This window comes from Zingiber officinale, chromosome 2B, assembly GCF_018446385.1.
Source record: "Zingiber officinale cultivar Zhangliang chromosome 2B, Zo_v1.1, whole genome shotgun sequence".
Taxonomy (NCBI): domain Eukaryota; kingdom Viridiplantae; phylum Streptophyta; class Magnoliopsida; order Zingiberales; family Zingiberaceae; genus Zingiber; species Zingiber officinale.
Genome location: NC_055989.1, coordinates 99,166,349 through 99,172,476, shown reverse-complemented (window position 1 = coordinate 99,172,476; position 6,128 = coordinate 99,166,349). Strand labels below are relative to the sequence as shown.

Genomic DNA, 6,128 nt, shown 5'->3' with positions numbered 1-6,128 from the left:
AATATGAAATAAAGTTTTAGTCAACTTCACCATGGGCTTTGATCTCTTTATGATGAAGCTCTTCATAAACATATATATTTCCTAATCAACCTTCCTCCCAAATTCAAAATCAAACCTTATTTCCACTTCATAGAACCTAAGTAATGTCCTTTTTTACCCAAAATGCTCATTTTCTTGTTTTAGAATGTTTCATTGAACTGATCTCATTTTTATTCATGCTTTACCCATGATAGTGCATCAATAATACATTATCCCATACATCATGCATATCACATCTTAATCTCATTTTTTTAGACTTTTGAGGCAACGATAGCATATTGCTGGATTCAACGAGGCTCCATCACACAAAGTGGGTGCCTTGTAGTCATGCATCGAATCTTGTTTTCCTTTTGAGAAATATCAAAGAAAATTCCATGTTCAAAATAACTAGCACATGTTATTTGAACACTCAATTCGTCCAAATATTTTATAGGAATGCCACTGACATTGTAGATCTTATATGTTGCATAAATTAGTGCATTATACTCAATTTCTAAAAAATTGGTCTATGCAAATAATTTTAAAATAATTTGAGAAAGAACTCTTACATTATTAAGGTAGGATGAATAGATTTTTAGTTCATCCTCGCTATCCTTAGGGAATATCTTGAGTGTGTAGAGAGCTCGAGAGTTTATGTGTTATGGTGTCGAAGCTTCCTCCATGGATAAGCATGTGTAGATTAATTAACAAATAGATTAACACATGCCAAAGGGAGCCAAAGATGTCCAACAAAGCCCCTTCGACTCAATGGTGAAGAGAGAAAGAATGAAATTTAGGGAAGAAAAGAATTGGAAATAATGCGGTTTGGACCCCCTTACCATTTACTGATATTACAAGTTTTCATTGATAAATTTAGAAAGCTATTAATCATTATAAGTTTTCATTGATAAATCTAGAAAGATATTAGTGAGTACTCAATATCTTAAAGTTTATAATATTTAAGTTTAATATTCGTACTTAGACTAACTAATATTGGAAATTCAAATATAATTGTAAGAATTAGAAAAAGTAAAATATATAAATTGGGATATTCCAAGAATTGAACTCAAGACCTCTCGCATACTAAGCAAAACTTAAACTACTAACCAAATACCCAATTTGATAATAAAATCTAGAAAGTTATTAGTCATTCAATATCTTAAAGTTTATAATATTTAAATTTGATATTGATGCTCAGACTAACTAATATCGGAAATTCAAGTATAATTCTAGAACTAGAAAAAACAAAATATATAAATTGGGGTATTCCAAGAATTAAACTCAAGACCTCTCACACAAAAGCGAGAATTATACCACTAGACCAAAATAATAAAATCTAGAAAGCCATTAGTTAGTATTCAATGTCTTGAAATTTATAATATTTAAGTTTGATATTTGTGCTCGGAATAACTAATATCATAAATTTAAGTATAATTGTAGGAATTAGAAAAGTAAAATATATAAATTGGGTAGTACCCTAAGAGAATCATACCACTAGACCAAATACCAAATTTGATAATAAAATCTAAAAAGCTATTAGTCAACATCCAATATCTTGAAGTTTATAATATTTAAGTTTGATATTTGTGCTCAGATTATCGAAAATTCAAGTATAATTGTAGGAATTAGAAAAAGTAAAATATATAATATTTAAGTTTGATACTTGTGCTCGGACTAACTAATATTAGAAATTCAAGTATAATTGTAGGAATCAGAAAAAAGTAAAATATATAAATTGGGGTATTCCGAGAATTGAACTCGAGACCTCTCGCACCCTAAGCGAGAATCATACCACTAGACCAAATACCCAATTTGATAATAAAATCTAGAAAGCTATTAGTCAGTATTTAATATCTTAAAGTTTATAATATTTAAGTTTGATATTTGTGCTCGGACTAACTAATATTAGAAATTCAAGTATAATATCATAAATTCAAGTATAATTGTAGGAATTAGAAAAAGTAAAATATATAAATTGGGGTAGTACCCTAAGAGAATCATACCACTAGACCAAATACCTAATTTGATAATAAAATCTAGAAAGCTATTAGTCAGCATTCAATATCTTGAAGTTTATAATATTTAAGTTTGATATTTGTGCTCAGATTATCGAAAATTCAAGTATAATTATAAGAATTAGAAAAAGTATAACATATAATATTTAAGTTTGATATTTGTGCTCGGACTAACTAATATTAGAAATTCAAGTATAATTGTAGGAATCAGAAAAAAGTAAAATATATAAATTGGGGTATTCCGAGAATTGAACTCGAGACCTCTCGCACCCTAAGCGAGAATCATACCACTAGACCAAATACCCAATTTGATAATAAAATCTAGAAAGCTATTAGTCAGTATTTAATATCTTAAAGTTTATAATATTTAAGTTTGATATTTGTGCTCGGACTAACTAATATTAGAAATTCAAGTATAATATCATAAATTCAAGTATAATTGTAGGAATTAGAAAAAGTAAAATATATAAATTGGGGTAGTACCCTAAGAGAATCATACCACTAGACCAAATACCTAATTTGATAATAAAATCTAGAAAGCTATTAGTCAGCATTCAATATCTTGAAGTTTATAATATTTAAGTTTGATATTTGTGCTCAGATTATCGAAAATTCAAGTATAATTATAAGAATTAGAAAAAGTATAACATATAATATTTAAGTTTGATATTTGTGCTCGGACTAACTAATATTAGAAATTCAAGTATAATTGGCGAGAATCATACCACTAGACCAAATACCCAATTTGATAATAAAATCTAGACAGCTATTAGTCAATATTTAATATATTGAAGTTTATAATATTTAAGTTTGATATTTGTGCTCGTACTAACTAATATTAGAAATTCAAGTATAATATCATAAATTCAAGTATAATTGTAGGAATTAGAAAAAGTAAAATATATAAATTGGAGTAGTACCCTAAGAGAATTATACCACTAGACCAAATACCTAATTTGATAATAAAATCTAGAAAGCTATTAGCCAGCATTCAATATCTTGGAGTTTATAATATTTAAGTTTGATATTTGTGCTCAGACTATCGAAAATTCAAGTATAATTGTAGGAATTAGAAAAAGTAAAATATATAAATTGATTGGGGTATTCCCAGAATTGAACTCGGAATTTAAGTTTTATATTAGTGCTCGGACTAACTAATATTAGAAATTCAAGTATAATATCATAAATTCAAGTATAATTATAGAAATTAGAAAAAGTAAAATATATAAATTGGAGTACCACTAGACCAAATACCTAATTTGATAATAAAATCTAGAAAGCTACTATCAAAAACTCAAGTATAATTGTAGGAATTAGAAAAAGTAAAATATATAAATTGATTGGGGTATTCCGAGAAGTGAACTCGGGAACTCTCACACCCTAAGCAATCATACCACTAAACCAAATGCCCAATTTAATAATATAATCTAGAAAGCTATTAGTCAGCATTCAATATCTTGAAATTTATAATATCTTGAAATTTATAATATTTAAGTTTGATATTTGTGCAAGAATCGTACCACTAGACCAAATACCCAATTTGATAATAAAAGCTATAAAGCTATTAGTCAGTATTTAATATCTTGAAGTTTGATATTTATATTATGTGCTCGGACTAACTAATATTAGAAATTCAAGTATAATTGCAGGAATCAGAAAAAGTAAAATATATAAATTGGGGTATTCCAAGAATTGAACTCAGGACCTCTCGCACCCTAAGCGAGAATCATACCACTAGACCAAATACCCAATTTGATAATAAAATCTAGAAAGCTATTAGTCAGTATTTAATATCTTGAAGTTTATAATATTTAAGTTTGATATTTGTGCTCGGACTAACTAATATTAGAAATTCAAGTATAATATCATAAATTCAAGTATAATTGTAGGAATTAGAAAAAGTAAAATATATAAATTGGGGTAGTACCCTAAGAGAATCATACCACTAGACCAAATACCTAATTTGATAATAAAATCTAGAAAAGCATTCAATATCTTGAAGTTTATAATATTTAAGTTTGATATTTGTGCTTAGATTATCGAAAATTCAAGTATAATTGTAGGAATTAGAAAAAGTAAAATATATAATATTTAAGTTTGATATTTGTGCTCGGACTAACTAATATTAGAAATTGAAGTATAATTGGCGAGAATCATACCACTAGACCAAATACCCAATTTGATAATAAAATCTAGAAAGCTATTAGTCAGTATTTAATATCTTGAGGTTTATAATATTTAAGTTTGATATTTGTGCTCAGACTAACTAATATTAGAAATTCAAGTATAATATCATAAATTCAAGTAAAATTGTAGGAATTAGAAAAAGTAAAATATATAAATTGGAGTAGTACCCTAAGAGAATCATACCACTAGACCAAATACCTAATTTGATAATAGAATCTAGAAAGCTGTTAGCCAGCATTCAATATCTTGAAGTTTATAATATTTAAGTTTGATATTTGTGCTTAGACTATCGAAAATTCAAGTATAATTGTAGGAATTAGAAAAAGTAAAATATATAAATTGATTGGGGTATTCCGAGAATTGAACTCGGGATTTAAGTTTTATATTTATGCTCGGACTAACTAATATTTGAAATTTGAAGTATAATATCATAAATTCAAGTATAATTGTAGGAATTAGAAAAAGTAAAATATATAAATTGGAGTAGTACCCTAAGAGAATCATACCACTAGACCAAATACCTAATTTGATAATAAAATCTAGAACGCTGTTAGCCAACATTCAATATCTTGAAGTTTATAATATTTAAGTTTGATATTTGTGCTTAGACTATCGAAAATTCAAGTGTAATTTTAGGAATTAGAAAAAGTAAAATATATAAATTGATTGGATTGAACTAGAAAAAGTAAAATATAAAATTGGGGTATTCCGAGAATTGAACTCGGGACCTCTCGCACCCTAAGCGAGAATCATACCACTAGACCAAATACCCAATTTAATAATATAATCTAGAAAGCTATTAGTCAGTATTCAATATGAAATTTATAATATTTAAGTTTGATATTTGTGCTCAGACTAACTAATATTAGAAATTCAAGTATAATTGCAGAAATAAAAAAAAGTAAAATATATAAATTGGGGTATTCCGAGAATTGAACTCGAGACCTCTCGCACCCTAAGCGAGAATCATACCACTAGACCAAATACCCAATTTAATAATAAAGTTTAGAAAGCTATTAGTCAATATTCAATATCTTGAAGTTTATAATATTTAAGTTTTATATTTGTGCTCGGATTTAGGGATGACAATGGGTCAGATTTGGGTCTGATTTCATATTCTCCGTAGTCATACCCATTTATTATATTCATCCTCATACCCATCTCCATACCCATCAAGTATTTAACTTTCATCCCCATTGCCATATCCATCGGATGATCGGGTATCCATACCCTACCCATCATCCTCTTACTATCTACAATTCTTATTAAAAAAAATGAAATCTACTAAGAAGAGGACTTACTACTTGTGATTGTGATTCAGCTGCTATTGGGAATAAGTTTAAATCAATTTATTAGTCATCAAATCAGGTACATACTTCTTCAGGATCACCCAAAGAATTAGCAGTTTTTGGATTGACCTTCGCATGAACAAAGAGTTAGGAAATAGAGTTAGCAACCTAACAAGGAAATTTCAAAGGAAACTTTAATACATCTAAATAAATATAACCTACTTTTCCTACCATATGTTTTAACCAAAAGCAAGCTATTCATAAAAAAATTGGTGAAGAAAAAAGAAACATGCCTTACTAAGATCTTTTTTTCTAAATGATACAATTTCTAATACTTTTCTTGGAAGATATTACCTTGCCATCAGTGCAGCTTCTGGAATGCGATATTGCGATTATCGTAAAATATAGATCCTTAATAAAAGAAGGCAAACTTTCATAGGACAAAAAAAAGTATGAGATAGAATAGAAAACAAATTGTCTGATAACTAGCACAACACGAAATTACCTATCTACCAATAACTAAAGGCAATCTTCCATTTTACTTAGCATAAATAGACAAAGAAATGCAATGTTATTATTTCCTTGTTCTTTTGTAAGATATGCTAGTTTTATTATCCCT

The 6,128-nt window shown here is 27.7% G+C and overlaps 5 non-coding genes across 5 annotated transcripts; all 5 read right to left on the bottom strand.

The window, feature by feature from the left end:
* Window positions 1-1,755: 1,755 nt before the first annotated feature.
* On the bottom strand, window positions 1,756-1,827 carry TRNAP-AGG. The gene has a single exon. It is a non-coding gene; the product is annotated as a tRNA-Pro (tRNA).
* Window positions 1,828-2,266: 439 nt separating this feature from the next.
* TRNAP-AGG lies at window positions 2,267-2,338 on the bottom strand. The gene has a single exon. It is a non-coding gene; the product is annotated as a tRNA-Pro (tRNA).
* Window positions 2,339-3,710: 1,372 nt separating this feature from the next.
* Window positions 3,711-3,782, bottom strand: TRNAP-AGG. The gene has a single exon. It is a non-coding gene; the product is annotated as a tRNA-Pro (tRNA).
* A 1,138-nt stretch (window positions 3,783-4,920) lies between these two features.
* TRNAP-AGG lies at window positions 4,921-4,992 on the bottom strand. The gene has a single exon. It is a non-coding gene; the product is annotated as a tRNA-Pro (tRNA).
* Window positions 4,993-5,137: 145 nt separating this feature from the next.
* Window positions 5,138-5,209, bottom strand: TRNAP-AGG. The gene has a single exon. It is a non-coding gene; the product is annotated as a tRNA-Pro (tRNA).
* Window positions 5,210-6,128: the final 919 nt, after the last annotated feature.